This window comes from Megascapheus bottae, chromosome 22 (genome assembly GCF_031878675.1).
Source record: "Megascapheus bottae isolate mThoBot1 chromosome 22, mThoBot2.hap1, whole genome shotgun sequence".
Taxonomy (NCBI): Eukaryota; Metazoa; Chordata; class Mammalia; order Rodentia; family Geomyidae; genus Megascapheus; species Megascapheus bottae.
The window spans coordinates 3,932,512-3,946,670 of NC_143530.1; the positions used below are offsets into that span (position 1 = coordinate 3,932,512).

The following is a 14,159-nucleotide window of genomic DNA, read 5'->3' on the forward strand; positions in this document are numbered from 1 at the left end:
AGTGAGGTCAGTGAAGATGACACAATTAATTCAGGAAAATTTAGAAGAATTTTGACGTGATCATATCACTGGGGTGAAGCCAGATCCCCGACTGTAATTTTATATTTGTATATTTTAAAATATCAATTCCCCGATTGCTATTTTATTCTCTTCCTCCTCGTTACCAATGTTGCCTTTAGGGTGTTACTGGTAAAAAGAAGATTGTTATTGAACCAGCCAGAAAATAGACTCCCATACTGATGTTTTTGTTTTTTGGGTTTTTTTGCAGAGCATATGATAAAATCATAAATTTGAGTATCAACTTATACATAAGTATGTATAAATGAAGGATGTTATTATTTATACTTTCAAATGGTAAGAGCTCTTGATGTTTAGTGAGTTGTGAGCCACTCACGTTTCTCTTTTGCATAAGACCCGAAATGCAGTTGTCTCTTGTGTGGCTCTGAAGAAAGGCGTCCTCCGTGTGTTGGTTGGTCTTCTATTTCACTTCATGCAGCTCACCTCACCCAGGCCCCCTCACATGCTAGGGGTAGCTGCATACTAGAATCAAGATGTAAATGATTCCCATGATTAGTTGGTTTCATAAGGAAAATGTAATCTCTTCCGGCCTGATGCCGTCACTTGAAAGCCCTGAATCCTGAGGCTTTCTAAAGGGGGAAGAATTTTAGCTCTGGATTGTGTCACCCATTTCTTCTGGGGTTTCCATCCTGCCTTTGTGAACCACCTACTCCTTAATTTCTCCAGGCCTCGCATAGCTCATCCTCACAAGGCAACATAAGAACAGAATCCCATTCTGTTTGTGTGACGGGCGCCCGCACATGTGTACACATTACTGGTTTTGCCTTCAGATCCCAACTAATATATTTGTAAAAACAGAACTAGGAAGTCATATCTACTCCAACTTATTTGTTCATGTTGCTTGATGTCATGAAGAACTCTAAGAAAAGAACGGTTTTGAAGTCTGTTGTGTAAACTGTTGAATGGTGGTATAGACGGGCTCATTTCGACATGTCAGCTATTGAGTCCAGTGCAGCTCGATCCAGTCATCCTCTCCCACCTGCAAAATGGAAAATCAAAACATAGGAATTTGACTGGGGTTCTAGGGAACGTGATATAGCCTTAAATCTCAGTCAAAGTGGGTTATATTTCAACTACATGTCGTAAAATGACTATTTGGGAAATAAGACCAGGGTGGTATTTTTTAAAGGAAATTTTGAAGAAGGAGATCACCTATATATGTGAATGAATCATTTGGAACTATTTTTTAAGCCAAACCTTCATATATCCAATTTTCATGGCACTGTATGTCAGGAATTAGGCTCAAATCAGCAGACGTATTTTGAATCAGAGGACATGAATAAGAACAGATTAAAAAATACTGCAGTAACCAAACTACCAAATAAATTTGTGAATGTTTCTACACATAGGAGATTGTCGTATTTCTTTGAGTAGCCAGAGAGATTAAAGAAAAAATATGAGCATGTTGTTAATGTCTTAACAAAATGGAAGAAAATTGATCTGGCATATGAGCTATAAGCAAAACTCACTGAAAGTAGAGTTTCCTTTCTTTAAAAAAATGAATAATTGTAATGTGCCATTAATGAACAGCGACTAGTGGAGAGAGAGAGAGAGAGAGAGAGAGAGAGAGAGAGAGAGAGAGAGAGAGAGAGAGAGAGAGAGAGAGAGAGAGAGAAAACTGGTGTTGTTGGAGTGCTTGTGGTTAACGTAAGCATTAAGGGATGTTGAAAAGCTTGCTGAGGGCCACTGGTGGTGCTTTATTTTCTAGTCACTAAGGAGCTGTGAAAGTGTCAGCAAAGTGGGTCAGATACATCACTGAAGTACAGCATGGAGGAGGTCCTGGCAGGGACTGAGGCAGAATTTTGAGTAATGACCTAAACAGCACTACAAAATCCAGCCAAACATGTTGACAGCCTGAGATAACAATGGAAGCAGACAAGAGAGCAGGGAAGCATTCAGATGATGGAGAAAAGCAAAAGTTAATCCTAAACTTATGGCTTGAGTGATACATTATTTACTGGAATAGAGACCCAGTGACAAACAATTTATTTGACGGGAAAAATCATCATATATTGCATGGCAAAAAATATAGATATGGTCAAGTCTGTCTGAATTTCTTGGTGAAGGAGAATAAGAAGAGAAAGTGGAAGAAGAGGGAGGGTAGAAAGGAGAGGAGGAGGAGGAAGAGGAAGAGGAGGAGGAGGAGGAAGAGGAGGAGGAGGAAGAGGAGGAGGAGGAAGAGGAGGAGAAGGAGGAGGTAATCACTATGGAAACATACTTTAGTTGGAATAAGCCTAGATAGTGAGATATTCAGGATAACAATACTTTGGATGGCTAAGTCACTTTTTAGTTAGCAACTACTCTTTAGAAGTGGAAAATACTGCTGGTCTTTTAGAAGTCTTTGATGGGCTCCTCCAAACACGAAGCTATTTTACTATAATGTTATTATTACTATTATTTAAGTAAAATACTAAATCTGAGCTCTCGCTGGAGTCCCTGGTGGGATTTTGCAGCACTGGGTCTGTATTTATGCCCGTGCACTTCTGGGCTAACTCGGGGGATGCTGGATTTCTGGCAATCACAATTTGTGGGATGAATCCCCCACTTTTCAGATGGCGTGGGGTCCCGAGGGGCCCCTGGGTGCTGAGGGCCTGAGGTCCACAGAGGAGGTGTGTGAGTGCCCTCATGTCATTAGCTGAGGGGATGCCTCTCTTTGTGCCAGCCATTTCTATCACATTTACAATCTCTCCTTTCCAGGCTGCGCCAAGAGAGTGGACTGGGTCGCCTGGGTGTCCTTCCTCAAGGCCACTGCCAAGTGCCCATCGGGGGAGCCCAGGGGAGGCCTGGAGGGAGGATGCTCTCGTCACACTCTTCTGATGCACCTCAGGACTGGGACAGCCTGCCCAGACTCTCACCTGCCAACCCACTGCCTGATGATCTGTCATCCCCCCCCACACAATCAAAAGTGTACCAGCATTGTCGTTACACAGAAAGCAGGCTTGGTTTTGTTTTTTCTTTTAATGCGGTATTTCTGCCAAGGGTTTCCAACCTAGCCTTTCCAGTACAGAAGAACGTGGCCCCTACGGATAGCTTGGGTCTTTGTGCCCAAAGGATAGTTCCCCTGTACACCTGTCTCGACAGATTGAGGCCCTAGAACAATATCCCTTCGTCACACACTAACCAGCAGGGGGAAAGTCTGTGCCTTTTATTAAAGCCTACCTACTGGCTTAGTGTTTGCAATTCAGTTCTACCTATAAATCAACATCAGAGCATACAACCCAGTGTGTTCGGGAGCTTTGTTTAAACATCAAAGGCAGAACACAGACGAGCACTCTGATAGAAATATAACTAATCACTTGCAAATACATCTTTCCTGTCAGTGGGAGCTTAACCTTTCTGTTTAATGTGACTGGGAAGAAAAAAGTGCAGTTATTTCTTTTCTCTGTTTTTTTTTTTCGCTTTAAAGACATAAAGAATTTTTCCCGTGAAAAAGAGATATTTGTTCTTAAAGTTACACAGAGTCGTGTGTAGCAGTTCAGAACATGTCGTTGAAGGAACGCAACAAGAAATCGAACTCTGATGGAATCTAAAAGCTGTTTGTCACCTAACGAAGGGCAAATTACTCTCATGATTCTTGTATGCCATAGGAAAAACTAACTTGTGATCCAGTCGCATGAGGCACAAAAGTTGGATATAATAAAGATTTGTTTCCAACCTGGGGGAAAATGTACATTGTTTGCATGTTGACAGGCAGGTATTGCAGCTCAGTGCTTCATGGAACATTGATTGGGGATCAATTTAACTTCATCTTCCACTTGCGGTTTAATCCATTCATGAGGGACCCAGCAAGGATTTATCTGAAGTGCCCAGAAAATCCTAGAATCCATAAACCTTTCCTTTAATTTGGATGCTGCAGATTAGGGATGAAAGTTTGGTCACCTGCGTGGATCAGCGGGATTAGAGAAATGAAAACAAGTGAACACAAGAAAGACAAGCAGAGAAACAACAAACAAAGAATTGCACCACTGCAGCGGAAGGAAGGGGTCAGGAGCCAGGAAGGTTCCTCCGAGAGAACGGCACAGTGCAGAGCTCTGCTCCTCTTTTGTCAACCTAAATCCTGAAGAGCCACTGAGAAGCCTTATGGCTCAGTCAGTAACTCTTTGAAAAGGGAATTTGTTGACTACTTTCCGGTTGATATTTCCAGTTCCATATGATATTAGTAATCCTGACTTTCCTTTTTTTTAACGAAACTCCTTCGATGGAGGCTAGAACAGTGAGAACTTCACAGGAATGATCAATATTTACATGCATGGTCTTCATTTGATGCGTGCATGCAGGGGCACCCTGTGGATAAGAAAGTGGCCCATCCATCATATCAGTACCGAGGTAAAACAATATCGGAGAAATGATATCAGTACCTGCATGAAATGAAAATGACCAGAAATGTCAAGTGAGACAAAGTTAAGAGACACTTGGACAAATTGTATCATCCACGGCCGTTTTAATGACTTGGAACCATAAGATCCCATGAACTGTTCTATAGAAAGTGCTTTGCCAAAGCTTCTGCACCAGCCCCCAGGGTTTCAAGAAATAGTTTACTGCTATTCGACTCCCTATTTAGCATTTAATGCTAACAAGTTTTAACATAAAGAACAAGATCAATTTTTTCTGGTATTTATTGTAGCAGAATGTGTGCGTGCGTGCGTGCGTGCGTGCGTGTGTGTGTGTGTGTGTGTGGTCCAGGGGCTTGAATTCAGGGACTGGGAGCTTTGTTGCTTTGCTCAAGGCTAGCTCTCTTTCATGTGCACCACTATGGCACTTCTGGTTTTGGGTGGTTAACTGGCATCTCAAGGACTTCCCTACTGGGCTAGCTTTGAACTATCCTCATGGAATCTCAGCCTCCTGAAAAGCTTGGAGTATAGGCATGAGCCACCATGCCCAGCTTGTGGCCAAATTTTAAAGAATTGTGACTGACCAGACAGGCTAGATTTTCCCCCCACAGCTGGGGTACTGAACCTCTGCTCTGCTCTCTACTTTCAAATGTGTGAACCGTGCTAATAGGGTATGATGTTTCTGCTGTCTACCCTCCTTCCCCAGTGTTGTACCTTCTAGGTGGACCCTTTGCAGAATGCCACCACCAGGAGGGTGTTTGCACATCTTTCCACTGGCAAATGTGAATCCCCATTGCCAGGGAGTCTACATTTAGAGTAAAAGGTGGCTGTTGTGCCCAATTAAATGACGCATTTCTAAAGGCATCACAGACTGGTTGCGCAATGAGAACGTTAATGCAGGGCACATTGGTGCCTTAGGAAGGCAAGCATTTGTTTCATCCGTGGGTGAGGCGCTGTGCCGAGAAATGTGAGCACCAAATGAATTCGTGTGAACAGCAAGCTAACTGTTAGAGAGAGAGAGAGAGAGAGAGAGAGAGAGAGAGAGAGAGAGAGAGAGAGAGAGAGAGAGAGAGAGAGAGAGAGAGAGAAAGAGAGAGAGAGAGAGAGAGAGAGAGAAATGAAGAGGAAAAAGAACTTCCCCAAGCATCCTTCTCAGCTGGATATAATAGACTGGCAATCTCCAGAAATCAAGCCTGCGAGGCCTCGGACCATTAAAAACTTTCGAGGCATTCAACTCAGAGTTCCTTAGGAAACACAGGAAGTTGCTGAAGGAGGGTAGATGTAATTCTAGCTAACAGTGCCAGGAAGAGGCAGTCACCTTCAGGTCTCACAATTCCTGTATCTCCTTGCGTGTCCACAATCCTAGCATTGAGACTTGTCCACACAGACCAGAGATGGCTTTTTCATGACCCTACGTATGCTGCTAATACCAAATTCCACGGAGGGACATTCACACCTGTGAACTACTGCACGTATACATTCATCCCTTTTAGCCATTCTTTTCTTTTTTCTTATACAAAATGCATCTCCTCCTCGTGGTGGCACGAGAGAAGTCAGGATCTGCCTGTGTTCTACCACTGTGACAGGATGTCATTTCAATTGCCTTATTAACTGTATGAAAAAATATATCACAACAGTGAGGCAACTTCCCACTTATCTATATCTCTCCCCCAGGCTATTGTCATGAGCCACTGGCATACTAAGGAGAGTGCACTAATTCAGTTGTCAGCTGCCTCACCTATTAAAAAAGGGGGAAAACATTAGCAAACATATACATATATATGTATATATATATATATATATCTGCACAGGAAAGCCATAACAAGAGTGCGCAAGAAGATCGAAGAGCTCCGTCCTTGTGTAGCCATATAGGAGACACCGTCTCCACAGTCAGAAGTGTCAGAAGGCTTGTGTGTGATGACGCCCGTGTCTGGCTCAGTAATGAAAATGAAGTGCTGGCAGGGTTGTCAAGGCGCCTGCCTCGCTGGGGACACGAGATCGCCAGACTGGACACGTCGGCTTGAAGTGTAAGGATCCCTCGCCACCCATTCTTTTCTGAAAATGAGGCATTGGGTAGAACATTTTCAGCCTGAGTTTGGAAGACAGGTTGGGGTCTCAAAGACGGTCAAACCAAACCCCAACAGACTTTTATAAAGACCTAAATCAATATCAAGACAGAGACTTTAAATTTGTTAGTTGTTTTTTTATCTGATTTCTGGGCAGATGCTGAATTTCTAAAACAGAGTCTTCAAAGCCCATGCTGTGTCACTGTAGGGAAAATATGGATGATTAAATACTGTTTACATTCACATTGGATCTTTTTGTCAAGTACAGAGAAGATGTACGATAGCTGATGTCCTAAGCATATGTAAAATCTGCTTTTCCCATAAACTGTTACAAACACTTTCTATAAATAATGATGATGTTTAAGTCTTAGGTGATACGCATTGAAGCAATACGTTACAACATAAAACATGAGGTGACCTGGTGACATTATACTGTTCATAGTAAGCTGGCTTGCCAGGCTCTTTGCAGAGTGGCTGTGGCTCTTCTCTTCTCACTTAGGTGTTGGTAATGACATTGGCATATGTTGGCATAGTCTGTCTTTAAAAGAAGGAGATATATTATACACGGTATATGTCCTTCCCCTGCCACTGCATACCCAGTAAGTACCAGCGTCGTGATATTTGAACCCTGGACAGAACACAGAGACCATGAGGTGTCATGCTACCACCACGAATGACCTTGAGTTGTCTTGTGTAGCACCACAAATGACCTTGTCCCAAGTACCTCCATGAATGACCTTGAGTTATCCTGTGTACCATCACAGATCGCAAATTAACAGAAAGGGTTTGACTCTGGATCCAAACAAAAAAAAACCAGCAGAGACTGGCAAACCAGCTGTGCTGCTGCACTTCATGTAAAATCTACTTCACGTGAGTCCGTGGGTTCACTGGATTCACAAACGTAGTTTCCAATAAGTCTTCATCACTTACGTGAAAATATTCCTTGGGCTGTAAATGCCTGCTGGTACTAACTCCACTATTTGGTTTAAAAGGTTCTTGAAATCTAGCAGCTAATCCACGATACTAAAGCTACAATTCACAGTGTCAGCGCTGCACTTAAACCCCATTGGCTTCATAAATATGGGCAGAAGATCATTGTATGGCCTGGAAGGATGGCGTGGAAAGTGCAGTCTCGTGCAGCACTCAGTCCCATCGCTCGTGGAGGAGGGTTTCACACTGGCTCGTCTCTCCGGCCCTAACCTTAGACACACCAGCACTTTGTAAGTCATCTTTGCCTCTGTCTCCACTGATCCTTTGAATTTTTCTTCTGTATTCCTCAGCTCAATTTCTTTTTAAAGAAAAGTACATCCCAGATGGGCTTGTCAGAATCTCGTGTAGAGGCTGCAGGAAGGTCTATGTGCTTGGGGGAAGTGAAAACTCCTCCTCCAGCCGTTGGGCAGATGGTAAGATCAGTGTGTGGACAGGCTTCTGTAGATAAGGGAGTGGCATGAAGACAAGGCAGACTGCACAGGGCTGCCATAGCAGAGCAAGTCTCCATATTATGACACACCACGACTTGCCATGTCAGTGTATGACGCATGATGAAATCTCAGTCAAGGGCAAGTCCCAGTGTAAGTCTCCACTGAGCCTGCAATGGTCTGACCTCTTGGTTTCAAGAATGGCATTAAGTTCCTCCTGTATCACTCCAATGGGTGCCTTGTGACTGCTTTCACTATTCTAGAACTAAAAGGGTAAAAAGGAAATCGGTTCTGAGGAGACTATGTAAGAAACATTTAAAGCAGTTTACGTAGTGTATTACCATTGAACCAGGCATTCAATTACAGGATTTCTGGGTCATTTTACCTTTAGAAAAACAGGAAACCTAAATTTGAGTTACTGTTTCACTTCAGACTCAATATTCATGATAGTTCTTTAAGGAAACCAGCTTATTAACTACTTGTATGAACAAGGTGCTTACACAAAATAAAATCACCTGCTGAAAAATTTAGTTATCTAGTTGATACATCATGATTAATTAATTTCCTATTATGATCAATACATTTCTATTATTAAATTTTGTATGCCTTATCCATTGTTGGTCTAACATCTACTTTTCTACTTCTCATGTATTCTTTCTAAGAGTAACTAAGAAATTAAATTAGTAAAAAAAACTTGCTATCTTTCTATAAATTTGTAATTTTCTCAAAAGAGTTTTGAAGATAATTTGATCACTTGAACATATGGATGATTCAAAATAAGTCATACAATTTTTGTTTTAATGAGCGCTAACATTGGCATTTAAGTCCTATTTACATCACTCTTTTAAAGTTCACTATCTTAAAATACAGATATCTAACTCCTGGGGTATTATTTCCCTATAACTTTACAGTTACTTGACCTTATGTTAAAAGTTATGGAGAAACATTAGGTAGTGGGACTTACTAAACTCCAGAGTACAGAATGGTCTGAGTTGTAGTTCAAAGAAGGACCACTGATTATGTCTGTGAGATCTTATCAGATGACAACAAATAAGGAATGCACCCAAGGCTAACCATTGTACTCAGTTAAGAATTAGGAAAGGACAAGATGAGGGGCAGAGTGGGAGGAGGGAAATGGGGACCAAAACATGAGAAAGGGTATCAATGTTTGTGAAGTAATGCACCTTCTACCTGGTGGATATAATGTACCCCTTCTATTAATTACAATAAAAAATATATGAAAAAAAGAATTAGGAAAGTTTGGCATAAATGTAGACACTGAAGGAGAAGTTCTAATAAATGTTTAAGATATCAGCAAGGACAATGCGAGAGTGCGAAGGAAAATGTCAGAGGCTCAGAAAACCAGACTCTTCCCAGCTCTGAACTAAGCAATTAATTCTCTGAATCTTGGATCTGAACTGCATAAAATGAAGAGATGAGCTAGTTCATCTTGAAATTCTTTCTAGGACAATAATTATATCAATAGCTACCATTTAATGTTTGGAAGAAATGCATAAATGGTGTTGAGAAAGGCTAAGGCATCAAGACATTAGACAACATCAATGTTTCAAAGTTAGAAAAATGCAGAACTGAGCTTCAAACTAAGCGTTTGTTCCCAGAGCCGTTCTGCTAGACACGTTTGAAACTGAAGTATACACATTCCTCACGTTCCAGTGAAAGAATCTCTGACTGTGGGAGAAAAAGAAATATTTATATCTCATACTGTGCTGAGAAATTCCACTTTTTATTTTGATATCTGATTGCTCATAATATTTGCATTGATATACTGATGTATCTCAAATCAATACAAACTGTCTTGGGTGGTTTTGGTTTTGTCCTTTGTATGTAGGGAAAATCAAGAACTTAGTGCTTGTATGCCCTATAATTAAATATTTAAAACCTATTTTTCTACTCTGATTGCTATTTTGATCTTATTATTGGGGAAAAATTCTTTACCTAACTCATTAAGGCAAAAGCTCACCAATATTAGAGAACATCTTTTATTCAAACTTTGACAAAGCTCAACTGGTATTTTCTCTCCAGAGTTTAACAATTGGTATATTTACCACTGAATCTGTGGCAGAAATTGAGATTTCAATACCCACAAGCAATCTGGCTTCTGGTATTAGAGCTACAAATGAAAAACTAAATGAAGAAAGGGATGTTTAAGAAAGTACTTTTATTCTCTCCTTTGGCCAAGAAACTTTTTCACACAGAACTTTTACACATGTACAAGCAGGTCTGTACTCCACTCACTCCAGACGCCCTTTTTTCTTTCTTTTCAGCTATTGAAGTGGATTATACCTTTTTATCAAACTATTACAAAGAAACAGAGCTTATAGGCAACATTTATTGTGATTAAATGTCTATTTTTAAATTGGGCTCTTATATACTCTAAGTTTTCTAATATTTCCAACAAGGCTAATGCAAATAGATAAAACTCTCAAGAAGGATGACACTCTAACTAGAAATTTTGGGTGTAACTGGAAAAAAAGAGATTGTGACTTTTTTTGTAGAAAATAGGATTCCCTACTGTGTGACTCCACTCTTCTAGACAGTGATTTTCAAATTTTTTTTTGCTTTTGTCAACACATAGTTTAAAATAGTGAGATGCTTCTACCAAACAAACACTTAAGAAGTCACTGCTCATCCTTTGAATAGAGTATCATCCCAGGAAAGAATGACAAGACACATTGCCTGGCTTTCAAAAGTGATGAGTTTGGAAGATACGTTTTTGAGTACCACGGCACCTTCTAGAAGCATATCTCTCTCTCACCCACCTCCAGGAATTCCGATTAAAGGAGGGTAAGAGAGGACATGAGTCAAGTGTGTAGATCTATCCTTGAGGGAACGAGGCAGAGTTAGCCTCTTCTACGTCCTCTGGGTGAGGACCAAGCACCAAGAAAGCAACATCAGTGAAAAGGAAAGGAAGGCAGAGGGGTGTGGGCCATTGTGTCTTCAAATTCAAGTCCAAGAATATTCTCCAGTTCTTCATCCAATTGAGCAGTGTCCAAACTCAGGAAGAATGGCTCTCCTCACTACACCTGCCTCTCCAGTGGGGGCCTTTGTTCACACCCTGGTGAGTGATACAGCCAAGGTATATATTCGCTCTCAGTGGCCACAACCTCACCAAGGCAGAAATACAGAGAACAGCCTGTCCTTGCATACCTGTGTACTATACCTTGTCCGAGATGATCTCAAGCTACTGTTATTGACTCTGCTAATTACTAATCCACCTTTCCCATTTCCACAGGCAAGAAATGGACATAGCCGTTTTAGCATTTCAGGATTTGGTTAACATGCGACATTGCCCATATTTTTTCTTAAATTAAAATTTGTTGGATTCAAGCAAGCTTATTTAGCTAGCTGTTTCTCTACAACCCGCTGGTGCAGCATTTGAGCTACATGACAGCAAATCTCCAAGACATTTTCCTCAAACCAAGGGGGGGAAAAAAACTGTAAACAGGCTACGCTAAGGAGAACAGTAACATACTCTCCAAAAGTGTATGGTCAAATTACAAAGAAAAAAAATGCTTTGGGGCTAGATGAAAGAGAGGCACACACATTTTTAGTCATGTCACAACATTTACAGCGATTTGGAGTTGAAAAGAGCAATACATTCCAACAGACTGAGAAACCTTGCAGCACAGCCGGCCTAGAGGGGGAGAAATCTTTTTCACTAAGATCTTGAAAACTTCTGCTGTAAAAGACTTCCCTTGTGAAGAGGCTGTGTGTTTTCTTGGAGTTTTGCACTGGTATCCAGGCTACTGCAGAGTTTTGAGAGGGGTGTTTAGTCCTCTGAGACCTCGTGCAGGTGTGTGGTAGGGTCTGTAGTTGTGTTCCACTGCCATTGTTTTTGAAGATGGGGACCTACTCTGGTGACGAGTTAGAGCCCTGGTTTCCTTCAAATGCTCCTCATCTTAGTGTTCTCACCATCATCCATGTTCTTTTCTCCATCCTTACTGCCATAATAGCCCATCCACTTAGTTACCTTCCATTCTATTTACCTTTTCTGTTATTGGCCTCCGCGGGGATTCTCTGCTTCAGCGCCATTCATTCTCACCTTCCCTGTGCGTGACCACTGTGTCTTCTTCTTGGGGTTCTAGAGCTTTCGACATAATTGCACCAATGGTGGAGAGAAAATGGAGCTGGCATGATTCAAAAAGGAGATGGATAGTGCATTGACTTTGAGTCTTCTCATTCACTTGTTTTTTTTTTTTTTCAAGTTCAGGAAATCAAACAAACCCAGCTTCACACTTAGTGAGCAAGTCCTCTACCCCGGAGCTGCGATCCCAGGTCCTCTCTGTCCTTTCATTGTACGCACGCCTGTGGGTGCACACAGATTCACAGCCCGCCCCTGAAAGCTGAAGAGATGGAAAAATCCAAACACACAAACAATATACACGCATGCAGGAGCCCAACATGGTTAGAAAGGTGACAATACCAGCGTCTTGTACTCTGGTGACCATCCATCAACCCTATCAGTATCCAAGCTAGCAGCTCGCCCTGGAGGAGATCAGAAGGGTGGAGGATAACTTCACACATTCCTCTGCTGGCAAATGCGGGCCTTCTTAATGGACACGGCACACCTCTATCTTCAGGGCATTTGGAGAGGGGCGGATAGACAGATGCCTCTCTTTCCCGAGTGCTTTGCAAACAATCCCATTGTTTCCTCATCTGCTATCATAATTGGGTGGGTCCTGGGGCTTAAACTCAGCCAGGGCGGTGTCCCTGAGCTCTTCAACTCAGGGCTACCATACTACCCTTGAGCCAAGCAAGCCCCACTTCCCATTTTCTAGAGATTAATTGGAGATAAAAGTCTCAGGTCCTTTTGTGCCCAGGCTGGCTTTGAACCATGATCCTCAGATCTCAGCCTCCGGAGTAGCTAGGATGACAGGTGGTTATCTGTTACCATTTAAAAGAAATAAATAAGGTCTTTGTGGCCTCACCTGTTTGAAGCCATAGCAATGATGATTCAAAAGGCACAGCCTTTGGTGACGAATCTGAGGCCACTGGAGTCCTGGACTCATTGGAGTTTGTCTCTGTGCAAAGTCCTTCTTCACTGGGTTCCTGGAATATTCCTACCCTTCCTGGTACCCATGAATAGAGTGGAAACCTTTCAAACCTCACCCACTTTCAGGATATTTCTCATTTTTTGGTTTTCATCATTACTGTTAACCAACAATCTCATATATATATATATATATCACCATTTATAAAAATATTCACACATACTTATCCTGAAAATATATCCTTACTGTGTTCTTTAAAAATCAATTTTCTTACTGGTTCAAGACATAAAATTTTTGTAAAGTTTGTATATATATATATATACATATACATGTACATACATACATATATTTATACTCCCTAAGAGATTTTCTTAAAATCGCTCCAAAAAGCAGTCATGTACTGTTTTTCTCTCTTACAATTGAGGCCAGCCATTGCAGTAAAGGAAGGAAGCCATCTCTTCCTCTTTTCCCAACTGTAGATTCTAATTATTTCAATGGCGTTTGGATCTTAGCCCAGGGCAGAGCCACAAGACCACCTCCGTCAACCTTTGCAGTCAGAGCTGACCCTCACGAAATAAATATTAAACTAAACACATTCACTTTGGACACTTTAATAAAAAGAAAGGAGGCACAGAATTATGACCTCTCTCCCCATCAGCTTTCTTGTCCATGGAATAAAGCGTTTGCTCAGCGGACTTGGTATAAGATATTCTTTGCTCCCTAATGAAAACTGGAACAGCAAGAAAATTCAAGAAAATTCAGGAAAAAAAGCCATAAAATCTCTACTCAGATGGAATATTTTTTCCAACCTTTGCCCACAGAGAATCTCATCCCAGGTGAGGAAAAGAGTGAATAATCAGATACAGGGCTTTGAACCCAGCAATGGCTTAAGGAATGGTAAACTAGCTTTCTCTCAGCCCAGGGAGAGAGAGCAAGGTCGTCTGCCTTTTATCCTCACCTACCTGAAGGAACACACTGAAACCTGCTCCTGAATCTGGGCACAGGCTGCATTCAGAGCCCAGGTCTGGTATGAGTATACAGAACTGCAGAACTTACATTCCCATTCAACTCCTGTGGTTCTTACTGCTTACTGCTAAAATCTAAAATTGGAAAAGAAAGACTCGGAACACTTCACAACAGACAAATGTGGAGATTTCATGTCCTTGAAAAGAGAATAAAATAGGACAACGTTTTGCCAAAATTAAAATGAAAATAAATAGACTGGAGTGTTGGTGTTTTAAGAATGCTTTCAGA

General features: G+C 41.5%; 1 long non-coding RNA gene across 1 annotated transcript; it reads right to left on the minus strand.

The window, feature by feature from the left end:
• Positions 1-843: 843 nt before the first annotated feature.
• Positions 844-12,588, minus strand: LOC150047587 (uncharacterized). Its single transcript, XR_016539215.1, has 2 exons — positions 11,901-12,588; positions 844-1,057 (listed from the first exon to the last, which is right to left on the minus strand). It is a non-coding gene; the product is annotated as an uncharacterized LOC150047587 (long non-coding RNA).
• Positions 12,589-14,159: the final 1,571 nt, after the last annotated feature.